Source organism: Eriocheir sinensis, chromosome 21 (genome assembly GCF_024679095.1).
Source record: "Eriocheir sinensis breed Jianghai 21 chromosome 21, ASM2467909v1, whole genome shotgun sequence".
Taxonomy (NCBI): Eukaryota; Metazoa; Arthropoda; class Malacostraca; order Decapoda; family Varunidae; genus Eriocheir; species Eriocheir sinensis.
In genome coordinates, this window is record NC_066529.1 from 2,663,545 (window position 1) to 2,681,445 (window position 17,901).

The window sequence follows — 17,901 nt, forward strand, 5'->3', positions numbered from 1 at the left end:
CCCTAACTAAACTTTGGAAGATAAAACGAAGACTGATTGTGGTTTCATTGTTCCGTTGTGTCTTGTTACTGTTGTGTTGCTCCTCCTCCAAACGGGAGTTGGGAAATAATTTTAATTCCCTTATTAAAATAGGAAGAAAAGGAAAGTGTACTACATATTATACTTTCAGTTGATATATTACCGGTGAGTTTGTCCATCTCAATATCGACTTCTTCACTTTATCTTCCTATCTCCCTATTCATGATCCTGTTACGCCAAGTGCTGGCAAAAATAAAATAAAAATAAAAAAGGAGACGTTATGGTTTACTACTGACGCGGATTACAGACGTGTGAGTTGTATGGTTCAAGTTTTATCCGTGTCTAATTTAGTGTTACGAACGTCAAGTGTTTCGTGTGGTTAGCTTCAAGGAAGACGCGATGAAGACCCAAGAGAAGCCAAGCCCCAGATGTGACTACACGCCAGCGAGGGGGTAAGTGTTAACGTTCCTTTTGGTAATCATTCATAAAACCAACCTTCCTCAATTTGTAGTTAGATTGTTAGTTTTCAGGCGATGTTTTGTGTTTCCAGAAAGGATTCGTCTCGCTCTCTGGTTGGCGAAACTTATTATTTTTCTCATTTTCTGACTATGTTTACGAAGGGTTAGCTTATTAAACGCACAGCTGAAAGAATAAAATAATAGGTCAGTTCTAGCAATATCGTAGTCATCAATAGCGAGTTAGCCGAGGCAGACAACGCGTTAGCCTAATATTAGAGCAATTTCTGAAAAGGTCGATGTTAGCCACATTTTGTTAAAGATGTGAATGCCTGAATGGAGGAAAATGTAGGAAAGGAGGCAGATGATATAGAGATTATTGGAGAGGAGATGAAAGTGTGGAAGAGATAGGGAGGAGAGGAAGAGAAAATTATTATGAGAAAGAGGACTTTAGTTAAGGAATAGTGCAGGAGGAAGTGGATAAGAAGGAAGGAAGAATGAATTGATAATGCCGCCTTGCATGTCCCTATTTTTACATCATATGGAAAATCAAGATGTTATGTAACAGGTTATATACCACATCGCTTTATTTGAATGTCATAAGAAATAGGAACGAACATGTCATTTTGGTATACGCTCGTACTGACATGACATTTCTGACTTCCGTATATAATTATGCCTGTTGAACTTCATGATTACTATGTACTAAGATGTCGTAGGAAAGTAATGTCTCCTACCCTACCCTTATATTTAGTTTCATCTGTTAGCCACCTCAGTATCATCCACGACTCCCTGGGCGTGGGGTCGAGATCGTATTAGGAAATTTATGGCTTTGATGCTAAATAGTTAGGGTGGCTGGAGTGCATAAGTTCAGGCCACCAGTGCCACTCCTGTCGCCTAAAAGGTTGACATCAGGACCGCATTTAGCTCGTGTGGGCCCCGGCGCACACTTCAGGAGAGAGAGAGAGAGCTGCTTGTTTTATTCCTGCTGCGTGGCCGTTTTAGACATGTAGAGATGAATATGTATAATGATGGATTAGTTAGCTGACTGTTAGATTGTTTAGTTGATTACTGTATATGATAAATAGGTGGATATATGTGGAATTACTATGGTGAGAGAAAGTGGAAGAAGGGAAGAAAGGGCAGTAATATAGTTCAGGGTCACACAGATAGACAAACAGACGGAGACAGACAGATAATAAAAAAAGGAAGAAGACACCATGCAACATTTAAAGGAGGCGTAAGACGAAATTACTGAAATGGAAGAAAGGGGAAGAAGAAAAGGAGGGGAAGTATAATAGATCACACAGACAGACATAGAGACCGAGAAAGAAAGGATAAAGACACCATTCAACATATTAAAGGAGGCGTGTTTGTGTTGCAAGGGTGGAGGGAGTGAGGAGAGGGGGAGGCAGGGCAGGGGAAGGACAACACATTACTCAGAAGCATGTGTCGAAGGTGGACTATTGAAGACGGGGCAGACAGGTGATATCCGGGTCTTCCTCCCCCCCCCTCTATAGAAGGTCACTCCCTCCTCCTTTTGTTCCTTCATCTTTCTTCTTTTTTGGTTTATACTTCTGCTTCATTTCCTTCTCTTCCTCCTTCTCCACATCCTCTTGTATCCTCCTGTCCCTCTCCTTTTCATTCACCTTCTTGTTGCTTCTCCATCTTTTTTTTTTTTTATTCTCTTCCGCCTTCTTTCTCACCTCCTCCTCCTCCTCCTCCTCCTCCTTCACAATCTTCGTTTTTGCTTCTAATTCTGCTTTATCTCCTATTCTTCCTCTTCCACATCCTCTTTTTTTCTTCATCTTCCTCTCCTATCATTCACCTTGTTTCCTTCATTTTTTTTTCTCATTCTTCTCCTTTCTCACCTCCTCCTCCTCTTCCTCTTCCTTCTCTTTCACTTTTTTTCATCTCGTCCTCTTCCTTCTTCAATTTTTCAACTCCTCCTCCTTCTTCTTTACCATCTCATTTTTCTTCTTCCTCCTTTTCCTCCTCCTCCTCCTCCCCAACACAAACAGGGAAGCAATTTTACAAACGCCAACTGATTTTTCACGGTCCGGAGGTCGAGGCGAGGCAAAAAAGAGAACAGGATTAAGCTCACACAAATGACTTCAATTGTTTTACGAGTCAACTTCAAATACCCTTCCCCCCCCTTCCCTCTTAGCCTCCTCCTCCTCTTCCTCAGTAACCTTGTCCTTCCTTCGCCCATAACCCAAGGCGGGGCAGGCAGTGAGGCCGTGAGATGTTTAAGCGAAATGACCGTAAAGTTCTCCATATTAGTGAAGGAGGGTCGTTAGAGGTGTGAAGAAAGGGGAAGGGAGGAGGAAAGGGTTGATGGGAAGGTCTAATGGAAAGGGGGAGCAAGGGAGGGAGATACAGGAAGGGGAAGGATATTAGTGATGGTGATGGAGGGAGGAATCTCACTGTCACACACTATCTCATTTTTATTGTGTTCCCTCACCCGCCATCACCACCACCACCACCACCCAGTTCCTGCTACATCCGCACTGGGTGAATACAAATGAGTGTGAGTGTGGGACAAGCATGCGCCTGCCTGTCTGTCTCTGTCTGTGTCTGTCTGCATGCTCCTCCTCCTTCCCTCCCTCCCGCTCCTTCCCTCCTCTTGTGTGTCCTTGAAATGTAGTTATATGTGATGCACGGAAGCTTAAGTGTATAGTAGGTTAGTGAAGTGTGTGTGTGTGTGTGTGTGTGTGTGTGTGTGTGTGACCTCAAAAAAAGCACGTCCAAGGGCAGAGTATAATATTGAAGGAGAATAAAAGGAAAAAAAAAGGAAAAGAAATACAAAGCTTCAGGGTAATGCATGTGTGTGTGCGTGTGTGTGTGTGTGTGTGTGTGTGTGTGTGTGTGTGTGTGTGTGTTAAAGAACAACCTCCGTCACCTCACCTTGCCTTCTTCACCTTGCCTGTGTACGTAGGTATGCATCTGGTTAAGCGCCTGTGACGTGGGTTTCTGAATAGGTGTGTGACGAGGATGTGTGAGAGAGGTGAGGAGGAACAAGTGGCTATAGGTCAGTAGAGTGAGGACCTTGCGAGTACGTGCCTATGGGGTTGCTAAGTAGAGCAGTTATAATGATTTCTTTAGACATCCGTTACTTTAGGAGGTGTATATAGATGCCTAACTAACTGTACAGTCCTTTTGCTTGGAGTTTCTAAATATAACCCAACTTAATCGTATATAGACATCAGTGAATTTAGGTCCGTAATAACAAGTAGCGTAATGTACAATTTCTAAATATGACGATGGCAAGAGGTTCTACGTATATAGACATCAATGACTTTGGGTTCTTGATGACAAGTAGCCAATTACCGAGAATTTTAATTAGATTCCTTAGCCCAACAGTGATAAAGTTTTATTATAAATGCAACAGTGATTTCGGTATTTTTAAGGAAACTGACCAACTATATGATCTTTTTTTTTTTCTTTCGTTTGTATGTAAATGTCAGCCAATAAGTCTAGAGTTACAAATTGAACAGTCAAACAAGGAATGTTAAGCAGAGGACAGGAGCCTATAAGAGGATGGCTAGGGGGGGTGGGGGCGGGGGAGAGGAATTAAGAAAGATAGAGGGAAGGAGAAAGAATGAGTGGAATACATTCTCGTTTTGTCTTGTTTGTTTGTTCAACAGGGAAAGAAATCAGAACAAGGGCGAAGGAAAATAAATAAATAGAAACTGTACCACTATTTGCTGCCAGAGAGAGAGAGAGAGAGAGAGAGAGAGAGAGAGAGAGAGAGAGAGAGAGAGAGAAGGAGGAAAACAAGCCACCACTATTATTAATGCAGAAGCTCTTGTTACTCCTGCAAGTGTTTGTGGTCAGGGGTGGTGGTGGTGTGGTGGTGGTGGACAGGGGTAAATGGTGTTGTGGGGTAGGTAATGACGGCCTGTTTCAATGAGGGAGCTTGTAACCAACACCAGGAACATCACCACCGCTCGTAACGCATCACGCAACACCACTATCACCACCACCATCACCACCACCACCACGAAACTTTACCTCCATCACCACGCATGTTACTTTACCTATATGTAACGTAACTCTTGTAACCACCACCACCACCACCACCGCCATCATCATCAACCATTTTCATCTTTCTTTGTTTCCTCTTTTTTTTTTTCCTCTCTGATTTCCTTTTTTCATCTCTTCGTTTATATATTTGTTGACTTATTTTTACCGGGTCATAGAGATCAAAGTAATTTTATCTGTGGATCTATTTTTTTTTTCTTTCTCCGTCTTCATTTTTTTTACTATATCCAGATCATTATCAACATTCAATTCCACCATCACCTCCACAACCACCTCCACCTCCAATACATCATCATCATCACCACTACGTCTTGTCCTATAGCTAACACCAGCACATTGCCTAACACCACTACCACTAACAACACCACCACCACTGTCACCATCAATATCACTCTCCATCCTATTGTTTCTTTTCCAATACCGCTGATTATCATCTTCAATACACCTCCAATCATACACCACTCACCACCACCAGCCCACAACACCATCACCATTCTCCATTTCTCACTATCATTTATTATTTTTTCACTTCAGAATATCACTGTACTTACTCACTATCATCACTCACCCACAGTCATTCACCATAATCACCACTCACTGTCAACACCATACACTCACTCACTGACGCACCATCATAACGCATTCGCCACTATAACCACACACTCATTCATTCACCATCACCACCTCACTCACTCTCACTCACAACCATCACCACCACCACCACCACCTCCATCTGTCCAAGCAAGCGAGATCTGAAGCGCAATAGACTGGATATGATGAAAAAAAAATGAGGAAAACAAAATTGCTGAGTTGTCCGTGTCGAAACTTATAGACAGAGAGAGACAGTTACGTTACCGGAGATGGTAGTTGAAGGAGAGAAAGAAAATGTATATATATAAAGATAAATATAAGGCTTTCATATTGCTTTTCTGTTCTGTTCTGTTGCGTTGTCTTTGTTTTTGTTGGTGTATATATATCTTTTGTTTTATTGGCTTGTTTTTTTTGTTTGTTTGTTTTGTTATTGCTGAGTTTTTTTTCATTGTTTGTATTTGTTTGTTTATTTCTTGCTTACTTCTCCTCATCTTTCTTTGTTTACTCCTTATTTTCTTTGATTTGTTTTTGTTTTTCTTTCTGTTGTTTTATTGGTATTTTTATCATCTTTGTTGTTTGTATTTGTTTGTTTAATTCTTGTCTACTTCTCATCTTTCTTTGTTTTTCCTCTTTTTTTTTTCTTTCTGATTTCCTTTATTCATTCATCTATCCGTTTATATTTATTCGCTTACTTTATTTTGACCGGGTTAGAGTGTCCAAAACTATTCTACCTGTGCATCTATTCCTTCTATTCTCTCTATTCTATTCCATCTTTCTATTCCATCTTCACTCTTTCTGTTATATCCCCACCATCAGCACTACCATCACCATCATCCTCATCATAAGCATCATCTCTCTTGCCATCACTGTTTACGTTATCTTCATATATATATCTCGTTCATTCCGTTCTCGTCCAATACACAGACGCTGCCAATGCAATACCTTATTATCTATTCATTTATACACGTCTTCCTCTCTTAAATTTACTTTACTGCCTCCTCGCGCCGACTCCTAATATTAGTGGTTTGTTGATGTGCAAAACTTGGCAGGCAGGGAGACGGAGAGGCAGGTTGGTAGGCAGGGTGTGAGGTAGGTTGGCACGCAAGGAGGCGGTGGAGGTGAAGAGGGAGGCAGAGGAGGAGGATAGAGGGTACACTCCATCCTCGCGCTCTTGGGTCCTTGCTTGGGTCTGCTTTACTTTCACAACCCAGACAGGAATGGCCGTCTACCCCCGACTTGGTGTCCTACCCTACCTCCCTCCTCATCTCTACTCTTCTTGTTACCCTCCATATAGCCTTCGTCCCTCCACTTCCTTTCTCCCTCTCGGCTTCCTCTCTATCACTCCTCCTGTCTGAGAGATCGTCACGACCTTCCAGTCACCCAAACAACCTTACCCAACTTAGCAGAATTTCCACAGACTAGCCAACACAGACTGACATATTTAATAGACCTCAACGCCTCCCCCACAAACCTAGACTATACAGACAAATGAGACAATGACCAAGTGGGTAACAGCTTAGAGGCATTTTTAAGGAAAACCCAAATAATTCATATCTGTCCTGATTTCTCCACATGACATCCCAGAACTTACAGAACGATGCCAGACGGAATACTCAGTAGGAAACAACAAAACAATAGACAACATAACATCACTATCAGTTCCCGGTAGCAGAATCTAACCCTATCATCAACACTAAGAACAATTGAAAGAAAATGACAGAAGCAAGGAGTAACAGACGAAGATGCAGGAAAAAGATAAATTGTCGGGGTGTGTCTCAGTGCATTGGACGTGGACGTAATTATACGGACGTGAAAATACGGACGTAAGAATGACAGGACACTTAGACACGGACGGAGAAAGATGGACGCGAGAGGGAGGAGAAATGGTGCGTCTGGGAAATAAAGGGAAGATGAAGAAGAAAAGAGAGGAAGAGGAGGGAGAAAGGGCTAAAGGAGTATGAGGGGAGGGAGAAGTGAGAGAGTCGAACGGAAGGACGGAGGGAAATATATGGGAGAAGAGGATGAGGAATTTGAAGAGCAGGATGTAAGATAAATAAGGAGGAGGAGGAGGAAGCAAAAAAGAAAGAGCGAGAACAGAAGAAATATATTTTATCACCACCATTACCTTCCCCCCTCCCCCCCCCCACTATGAACATTACGAGAGCAACATGTATCAGTGAATAACACACACACACACACACACACACACACAAGAGGCAGTGAGAGGTATTGTGTAGGTCAGGGTGAAATAATGAGAGAGAGAGAGAGAGAGAGAGAGAGAGAGAATAGGTTGTTAGCTCTTAATTCCTGCTAGGTACTTTGTCAAACACCCTCTAATTAATTCGTCTCTGAAAGGATACCGTAGTAATAGGACACCTGTATATCTTGCCTACCTGTGTGTGTGTGTGTGTGTGTGTGTGTAGATACTGTGGCGTTGCTAATGGTGAGAGAGAGAGAGAGAGAGAGAGAGAGAGAGAGAGAGAGAGAGAGAGAGAGAGAGAGAGAATATTGAATCCCCTTCAGTCTTACAGTTTCTTAAATACAAGTCGCCTTATTTTATTATCCTCCTCCCCTTCTGTCTTGTTCTACGTCCCTCTTCTTCATTCTTTCACCCTTCATCTTCCTTCCCATCACTCTAAGCCTTTCACCTCCCTATCATTTTCCTTTGCTTCCCCTCTTTCTCCTCCACTTCTCCTGCCCTTCATTCCTCTTGCCCCTCCTACTCAGTTTTCTTTTCCTTTCCTCCTTCATTTCATATTCTCAACTTTATGATGTTATTCCTTCTTCCTTCCTTTCTAATATATACTCTATCCCTTTTTCCTTTATCCTTTATTCTTTTTACTTTATCCTTTTCGCGTTCCTTTGTTCTTTTCTCTATCCACTTAACCCTTTTCTCATTTTCTTCGGACATCCATCCCTCTCTCTGTGTTCCCATTGGTCTAGTGCAGCACGATTGACGTATTTAAAACAATCTCGAATGCCCTTTCCTCCAACTTAACATTCACTAAGTCTATGCTAAGCTACGCAGTCCTGTTGGCCACTTGATTTATTATAGTCCCACCTAGGCTGAACTCTGGGCCTACGTCTGCACCATAGAGTACGTGAGGTCTGAATATCTATGTAAATTTATGTAACATCTTTCATACCTTCTCCTATCTATCTTATATCTCTCTTCCTTCCTTCCTTCCTCCCCTTCCTTTCTCTCCAGTAATAGGCGCTCGTCAACGCCTCGCAATAAAAGAGACTCGAGGGGCGTGACATCTAACTAAGGGAACCGAGTCTTTCTATTGTGAAGGTAATTGGGGAGATTGATAGAGAGGTGTGGTAGTGACGACGGAGGCGGGAGGTGGAGGAGGAGGAGGTGGGGAATAGTGGAAGAAGTGATGGAGGTGATGACAAGAGACAGGAGTGGTTAGATAGGTGGGAGTGGTGGTAGGTGTGTTGGTGGGTGGGTGATGACGTAGACTGGTGGGGGGGGGGTCAATAATGGTATACACACACGGTAACGGAGCAGGACAGAGAAAGAGTAAAGAAAGAGTTACCCCTTCGCCTCCCCCTCCCATTCTCTCCCCTCCCTTCTGCCTTCCATATAGCGCGGTAAGTAATGATCCAGGTGACAGCTACCGCGTGTACTGGTTAAAGTGACTATATACCTGTGTGTGTTTGTGTTTGTGTCCCCGTAATTGGCCCTTCCACCCACCTGTCCGGGTTGCAAGCTCTTCATTCCTGGACCGGTTCTTTTTGTCTTATTGGTCCGCTGATGGACACTATAGATACGGACCTGTTTTGCTGTCTCTGTTATCCGACCCGACTGTTGTATTCTTAATCCTTTCGGCGGCCAAGTACACGTTTGACAAGGCTTTCGTGGGATGTCTGGGCATTTCCGAGGGTAGTTCTATGACCCTGGCGGTAGTTTGATCCCCCTTCTGTATGTACCAAGAACCTGAAAAAGCACCCATTAGAACTCGATTGATGTCCTTGTCGGCTTTTGGAAATAGTTGATGTGAGTGACGGAAACTTTTAAAATACCGACTTTAATATCCTTGAGCTTGAGAGGAGGAAGAGGCCAAGTACCTCCACGTTTGACAAGGCTTTCGTGGGATGTCTGGGTATTTCCGAGGGTAGTTCTATGACCCTGGCGGTAGTTTGATCCCCCTTCTGTATGTACCAAGAACCTGAAAAAGCACCCATTAGAACTCGATTAATGTCCTTGTCGGCTTTTGGAAATAGTTGATGTGAGTGACGGAAGCGTTTTAATATACCGACTTTAATACCCTTGAGCTTGAAAGGAGGCTTATTATTGAGAGTAAGCTTTTTAGTCACACATACTCGTTCTACATATAGCTGATACATCCATTCCGTAGATATTATGTATGTATGAAGTGTTCGTATGGTTATGTAAGGTGTGGAGAGTGAGCTACATACAGATACTCAACATCCTTTATCGTATACCCCAGAAGGCATTAGTATGTTTAAAATGACCCAGGTGCGTATGAGAGTAACATATATACCCTTCTGTCTCTCTCCGGCATATGACCACAGATGTTGCGCCGACTAAACGAAACTTTCCAACTTTTCCCAGTCACCTGTATTCCAGCGCGCTTACGTATGTTGTATTTTGGGAAACAGGACCTTTTTTTAACAGCAGGGGTTGTCAGGGTAAAAAAAATATGTATACGTTTTTGATCAGTAGAGGTTTGGGTACGAAAAATACGTGTTTTTTCTGTTTGTACTCTTCCCATTAACTGCCTCCTGTGATGTAAAGGAAAACAAACATAAAAAATGGTCCAAATGAGCGTTAGTCACAGTTTAGTTTAGCTTTTTTGTTTTTTTTTTTTTTTTTTAGTTTGAGGTGTGTGGGAAGGATGTGCATATGGGGAATGGCGGTTAGGGAGGGAGGATGTGAGTGTGTGAGAATGGGGGTGGAGGCATATCCCCCCTACACACACACACACAGACACACACACACACACACACACACACACACACACACACACACACACACACACACACACACACACACACACACAAACACTATAATCACTGCATAAAAGAACGTAGAAATAAGTTGCCAAAAGAGACGTCAATTTCGGAGGAAGAGGTGTCTTGATACCCCCCTTTTGAGTTGACCCAAGTGGCATCAATGTGTCCGTCTTACCCCTGCGTACTCCAGAATCTTTTAGGGATGCATGATTCAGAAGCAACGTGTATTTAGGTCTTGATTCAGTGTGATTCCTCATGCATAACGTGTACCTCGAGGCAGCGTTGTTACAGGTCCACACGTACCCAATAGTACAGAGAGCTTCAGCATGTAAAAACTGTCACCTCACTCCCTTCTTTCCTTACCTTGTCTCTTGTTCTTTTTCCTTATTATAGGCCTTAGGTTTTTCTTCTTCTCGTTTTCTCCTCCTCCTTCATCTCCTTTTTACCTTATCTTTTCTCCATTGCCTCCTCCTTCTCCCTTCTTGTTCCCCTCCTTCTCCTCCTACTCCTCCTCCTCGTCCTCCATCTCCATTTTACCTTATCTTCTCTCCCTTGCCTCCTTCTTCTCCCTCCTTGCATGTTTTCCTCCTAATTCTCCTCCTCATATTTCTCGATTTTCTCTATGTTTCTTACCTTCCCTCCTTTCCCTTGTCTTCTCTTTCCTTATCTATTATTTCTTGTTCCTTGCGCTTATTAGTCCTTTGTCCTCCTCCTCTTCTTTCTTTTCTTCCTCCTTCCTCCTTTTCCCTTACCTTTCCTTCCTCCCCTTGCCTTCTCTTTCCTTATCCTCTTGTTCTTTCCCCTTATCAGTCCTTCGTCCTCTTTTTTCCTCCTCCTCCTTCCTTTCTTTCTCTCCGGGTGCGCTAGGAGACACATAAGGATGACACGCCCTTCCTTCCCTTCCCTCCCTTCCCTCTACCCCGTCAGGTGGCGCGCGGGCTGGCCTTGACGCGGCCTTGACTTAGGTCACCTGCAGGGCATGACGCGTGGGGTGGGGTGGGGGGTGGGGGGCGAAGAGGAGGAGGGAGAGAGAGGGTTTGAAGGGAACGACGTCCGACCCAGTTATCAGCGTGCCTCCGTCGGGTGTTGCCAGGTGTATTGTGTGTGTGTGTGTGTGTGTGTGTGTGTGTGTGTGTGTAGGATATGCCTCCACCCTCCTCTCTCCCTCACTCACACATCCTCCCATCCTAACCGTCATTCCCACATACTCCCCCCCCCCACACACATCCTACCCTCCCTCCCCCCACATCCTATTCCTCACTCCCCCACAGGACTCTTCAACCCCTAACTCCCCTTTCCTCCCCAACTACTAAGCTTCCATTCCCTCCCCTCCCCTCACCCACCTCTCACTCTTTACTCCACATCCCTTACACATCATATCCACACACCCCAATTTCCCATTCCTCACTAATGATTTCTCACCCTTCATCCCTTTCTACGCAATACACCCCCAAACTCTTCACACACTTTCACTTTCGTTCTTTCTCTCTTCCTTTCCCTCACTGTCCCCTCATTTTCCCTCTTTTCCTTTCCCTCACTTTCCCCTCACTTTCCCTTTTCTTTTTCCTCACTTTCCCTCTCCCTTCCTTTTACTTTCCCCTCACTTTCCTTTTCCCCTTTTCCTTTCCCTTACTTTCCCCTCACTTTCCCTTTCCCCTCCCTTTCCCCTCACTTTCCTTTTTTCCCCTCTCCCTCTTTCTCTCTTCCTTTCCTTCACTTTCCTTTTCTCCCTTTCCTTTTCCTCACTTTCCCCTTACTTACACCCCTTCCCTTTCCCTCACTCTCCCCTCCCCTTCCTTCCCACCCTCTCCCTTTCCCTCCCACTCCCCTCCCTCATCCCTTCACATTCATCTCTCACCCCTTTCCTACATCCCTCCTTCCCCACCCAGCCATCACCACCCTTTCCCTCCAGTCCCATCCCCTCAGCGCCCTGGTAACACATACACACACACACGCCCTCCCCCCCTCCGGTCCCTCCCCCACCACAACCTTGTTCCACGCCTCGGTCACCTGCCCCCCCCACCTCCCATCCGCCGCGTCAGGTGAGCGAGGGGAGGGAGGAGGGGGGGGCAGCGTGTGGCCTTGACAGATACGCCGCAGGGTCATCTCATTCTCATCTTCTTACCTTACCTCTCTCCCCTTGTCTTCCCCTCCTCCTCCTCTTGTTCCTTGTACTTATTAGTCTTTAGTTCCCTTCGTCTTCTCCTCTTCCTCTTCCTCTTCTTTTTTCTTGCCTTTCTTCTTAGTTCTGCTTCTCATATTCCTCTTTTTTTCGTTCTTTTTTATTTTTTATTTTACCTTCTTCCCCTTGTCTCTTCTTCCACCTCCTCCTCCTTCTGTATTTCTTATTTCTTGTTCTTTGTTCTTAGTCTTTAGTTCTCCTCCTCCTCCTCCTCCTCCTCCTCCATCGTACATTATCTCATTCCCTTTGCCTCTTCCTCCTTTATCGCTTACTTCTTGTTCTTTCTCTATATAAGTCTTTACTCCTCCTCCTCCTCCTCCTCCTCCTCCTCCTCCTTCCCAGCGGCGGTCACCTGCAACTTGTTCTCGATACCTGGTGACCCGCCTACTGCTCTTCATTATTTTTTTTTTGCCTCTAGCTATATACATTTTTTTATACCTTGCTCATAGTTATATATTGGTACCTTGTGCAACGCGCTCCTCTTTTTTCCTTCTATCTGTTACTCCTCTTTTTCCTTCTCCATTACTCTTTTTCTTGTTGTTCTTGTTGTTTTTTTCTTTTTTTTCTTCTTCCTCTTCTACGTCTTTTTCTTCCTCTTATTTTTTCTTCTTCTTCCTCTTCTTCTTCTTCTTCTTCTTCTTCTTCTTCCATCCCCTCCTTCTTCATTTGATTATCTGTTTCTCCTCCGTTCCTTTCTTCTTCTCCGCTTTTTCTTACTTCCCAATCACTTCTCATCTTTTCTCCTCTTTTTCTTTGTTTTCCTCTTCTTTTTTAAGCCTTTTCTTTCTCCCCATTTTTTCTCTATTATAACTTCCTTCCTCTTGCGCCTCCTTATCTTTCTTTCCTCCTCCTCCTCCATTAGAATACACACTCAGAAGCCTCGGATAATGACCTCGTTCACCCATTATATCGTTCCCGCCCCATTATATAATTTTTCTCTCACTCAACATTCTTTCCAACACCTTTTACTTTTTCTTTTTTCTTACTTTCCTTTTTAAATTTCACCTATCCGGTTCTGTCCCTCACTACCTCCATAAACACTGACTTGGCGATGATAGTAGTAGTAGTAGTAGTAGTAGTTGTGGTATTGAACAGGTTAATTGATTTGCAGTGGGGCGGGTGTGTTACATAAAAAGACCAGGTGTAAATATATGTAATTCTGGACAGGTGTTGAGGGGATAGAAGGGAGAGTGACACATATAAACAGGTAGGTGGGGCGTGGGGGGGGGCAATGAAGGGAGGAGAAGGGAGAGAAGAAGCAGACAGGTGGAGGAAGGTTAGGGAGACAGGCGTATGATATAAACAGAGCAACTGGTGGAATGTTGCAGGAGAGGAATAATGAAGGAAGGGGAGGAGGGGAAAGAGAAAATGATGGAGGGAAGGGAGGATTAACAAAAGGATATGAGGTAAGGGAGAGAAAAGAAGGTTAGGGAGAGATAGCTTTGATGGAGGAGAGAAAGAGGAAGGTTAAGGAAAGGGAGCATAAAGAAGAGAATGATGGAGGGAAGGGAGGAATAATTTAGAGATTGGAGATAAAGAGAGAGAATAGAAGGGTAAGGGAGAGATGGAGAGATGGAGGAGAGGGAGGTTAAGGAAAGGGAGCATAATGGAAAGGAAGGGGAAGGGAGAGGAGGGATAATCAAGGGAGAGAAGATAAAGGGAGATAATAGAAGACAAAGGGGGAGATAAAACGATGGAGGTGAAGGGAGATTAAGGGAAGGGGAGCATAAGGGAGAGAAGAAGGGAGGGGAGGAATAATCAAGGGAGAGAATAGAAGACAAAGGGGGAGATAAAATGATGGAGGAGAGGGGAGATTAAGGAAGGGGAGTACAAGAAAAAGGAAGGAGAGAGGGGAGAAATAATTTAAGGATAGGACGTAAGGGAGAGATAAGATGATGGAGGAGAGGATGATTAAGGAAAGGGAGCACAAAGGAGATGAGGGAGTTATGTAAGGGGAGACAGGTGGCCAGGGTGGAAGGGAGAGGAACAGAAGAAGAGAAGCGTAGAGGGCAGGGAGCAATCAAAGGTTTTAATAGAGATGGCATGGAGGCAGTAAGGAGGAGGAGGAAAGGGTGAGTTGGTCATTTGAATAAGAGGGAGGAAGGGAAGGAATAGGAACAGAAGAAGGCAAGCTTAAAGAGAAGGGACAGTCAAAGCTTTTAGTAGAGGCGGTAAGGGCAGGGAGGTAGAGTGAGGGAAGGTGAGGGGACGGGGCATTAGAGAGGGAAGAACGGGGTGAGTTAGTGGTTGAATAAGAGCTGTGTGTGTGTAGGATAAACAAGATGAGGTAAGCTGAGGTGAGGTAAGCTGAGGTGACGCGATAACGAGGGTAAGGAAAGGTAAACAAAAAGCCATACAGCCACCACCACCACCACCACCACCACCATCACCACCACCACCACCACCACCACCACCTTGTTACACGTTCCTTTCACTCTTTGGTGCGTTGCTGTGAAGGTTTTTAACAGTGGACTGGAAGAGATTTGAAGGAAGAAGATAAAATAAGACCAGGAAGGATAGTTAGGGGTATAGAAAGTGGAAGAATGTAAGAAAAGAAGGAAGGAAGGAAGGAAGGAAAGAAAGACAGGAAGGAAGGAAGAATGTATTTACAGATAGATAGATGGACAGTTGGATGGGTCGAGAGAGGGAGGGAAGGAAGGAAGGAAGAAAGCAAGGGAGGGAGGAAAAGAGAAAGAAAAGAAAGACTAAGAAAAGAAAGAAAAAGTAAGGAAGGAATTCAGTCACCTAACCTATCTCTCCTTTCTCTTCCTTTACCCTTTCGAAAATCAAGATCATACCACTCAAGCAATCAAATCAACAAGCAAGAATATAATCAAGCAGACTAACTAAGCAAGGCAGTAAGAGGCAATTCAGTGAGTCAATTGGAGAGGGACGAAGCAATTAGAAAAGGTAGCTAATCCATTACGAAGGTTTGCATAGTTGCTCATCCTCCCTCCCCGCTGCCCTTTTTTTCTCCCCTCCCTTCGAGTCTTCAACGGGCAGGGCAAGGAAGAGATGGGTAGGCGGTCAGTGGTCAGTGGTCAGTTTTTTCCCCTTTTTTGCTGGGGGAGGAAAATGGTCGAGCGGGGATCTTATTTTGGTCCTCGTCTGCTTCGTCATCATCGTCATCTGCATCATCATCATCTTCTTCTTCTTCTTTCTTTCTTTCTTTTTCTTCTTTTCTTGCTTCTGTTCTTCGTTATCAATGTTTTCTTTTTTTATTCTCGTCCTCCTTCTCCGTCTCTGTTTCTTCCTCCTCCTCCTCCTCCTCCTCCCTCTCAGCAGAAGGCTTCAAATGGCATGTAAAGAGGGAAAGGAAGGAGTTCACAGAGTACACACACACACACACACACACACACACACACACACACACACACACACACACACGCAAAAAATGTATAGCGTAACGAGAATTCAATTGTGTGTGTGTGTGTGTGTGTGTGTGTGTGTGTGTGTCGGCCTAACAGGTAGTCGATAGGCCCCCCACACAGGTAAGCAAACAACACCTGCTGGCAAGGGTGACAATGTGGGTGCTTACTGTACCCTTATCTTACTGTTATCTAAGTGGTATAGTTACTCTCTCTCTCTCTCTCTCTCTCTCTCTCTCTCTCTCTCTCTCTCTCTCTCTCTCTCTCTCTCTCTCTCTCTCTCTCTCTCTCTCTCTTCATTGGCATGTACTCTCTCCTAAGTAACCGTCTCATCCTCAAGGACGTTTGTTCCACACACACACACACTGAGCGAGCGAGAGAGAGAGAGAGAGAGAGAGAGAGAGAGAGAGAGAGAGAGAGAGAGAGAGAGAGAGAGAGAGAGAGAGAGAGAGAGAGAGAAAAAACAAGAAGAACGAGAACAAAAACAAGAACAAGAAAAAGAAGAAAAAATAAAGAAAAGTTAGAATGAAAGAAGGTAGGTAGGAAGGAAGGAACGGTAAAAGGAGGGAAATAAGATGTTGCTAGGAAGGAGAAGGAGAAGGAGGGGAGAGGAGACAGGAAGGGAGGAAGGGGGATAGGGAGGGAGGGGAGCACATCTCAGGGTGACCTACACACCTGCCTCAAGTCCGCCCTCACCTTCTTTTTGCCCCGCCTCTAATGGCAGACCCGGTCAGCTCTTCAAGGCCACTCCAGATGCGACCTGCCCCCTGCACGTGGCTTGGAGGGGCTGAGAGGGGCGGGGGAAGAGGGAGAGGGGCTGAGAAAGGGGTGAGGGGAGCTGAAAAGGGGTAAGGGGGGATGGGAAGGGTTGGGGGGTGGTCCGGGAATGGATGAGACGGGTTGGGAAAGGGTGAGAGGAACTGGGAAGGGGTGAGGGGTGCTGGGGAGGGGTGAGGGAAGGTGGTGAGGAGGGCTTGAAAGGTGTGATAGTGGTCTGGATGGACTGAGACGAGCTTCAAGAGAGGTTGGGTTGCGCTTCCACAATGCTGGAGAGAGAGAGTGAGAAGGAAGAAATGACTTTGAAGGAGATGAAAGTTGTTTAGAAGAGCATGTGAGTTGTATCGAAATCTAGACATTAATGGAAATGGATCAAAAGGACTTACTGGGGTTTCAGATCCTATGAAAAGGGTTTGGAAGGAGTGTTTATGGATTTAGAAGGGTTTGGGAATGGTTAGAAAGGGTTAGAAGAGCTTGAGATGAGGTTTGGAGAGTCCTCAAGGGGATAAAGAGCACATAGCCCCCCAAAAAAAGATAAAAAAAAAATTGTGGAGATAAAAACAGATAAGAAATGAAAGTTTAATTGGGATGACGAAGAGCAAGAGTGGGTTGAGTCCTTTCCCACGCAGCATCCAGGCATCTATCAAGAATGTATGTGTCTCTTTTTGAAACCGTGTCCTTCAATTTTACGGTTCCTTCACTTCCACTCTTACCAAAAAAAGAATAGTTTAGTGCAATCGAAATTATAAACTCGTTCTCGTCCCCTTTAACTACGTGGCGATGCGCAGAGGCGAATGGAGAGTGATTATTATTATTTTTTTTACTTCGCTAATTCGGGATTATTAAAAGGAGGACGCAGTAGTTATATAATCTATTAGACATCATAAAGTTGTGTTAATAATTATATATAATCTTCGTACTCGTGTTACCTCCTTCCTGGCGCTTTGCATATTAGTGAAGGTGAAAGGAAGGAACGATTATGATTTTGGTATGTTTTTTTTTTCTTTCCCATTCTCTCTATCTACCTATCTATCCATCTATCTTTTTATCTATATATCTATCTTTTTTGTCTATTTATCTACATAGCCTATTATCTTTCTATCTTTATGAAAGCGAAAGGAAGAAATGTTTATGATATGGGGTATGCTTTTTTTTCCTCAAAGTCTCTCTATTTTGTTATCTATATCTATCTCTCCATCTCTCTATGAAGGCGGAAGGAAAGAACATTTATGATTTGCTATTTACTTGTTTTCTCTCTTGCAGTTTATCTTTCTATCCATCTATCTATCGTTTTTTATCTATATTTTTTTCTCTACCTAACTTCCTTATTTTTATCTACGTATATCTATCTATCTGTCTGCCTACCCATCTTCAATTTCTCTATCTACCTATCTATGTACCTATTTATCTATCTCTTAATCTCTTATCTCTACTTGCAAACACTCTTAGGAACTCCAATTTCCGGGGCCATCTCTCCTTGGCC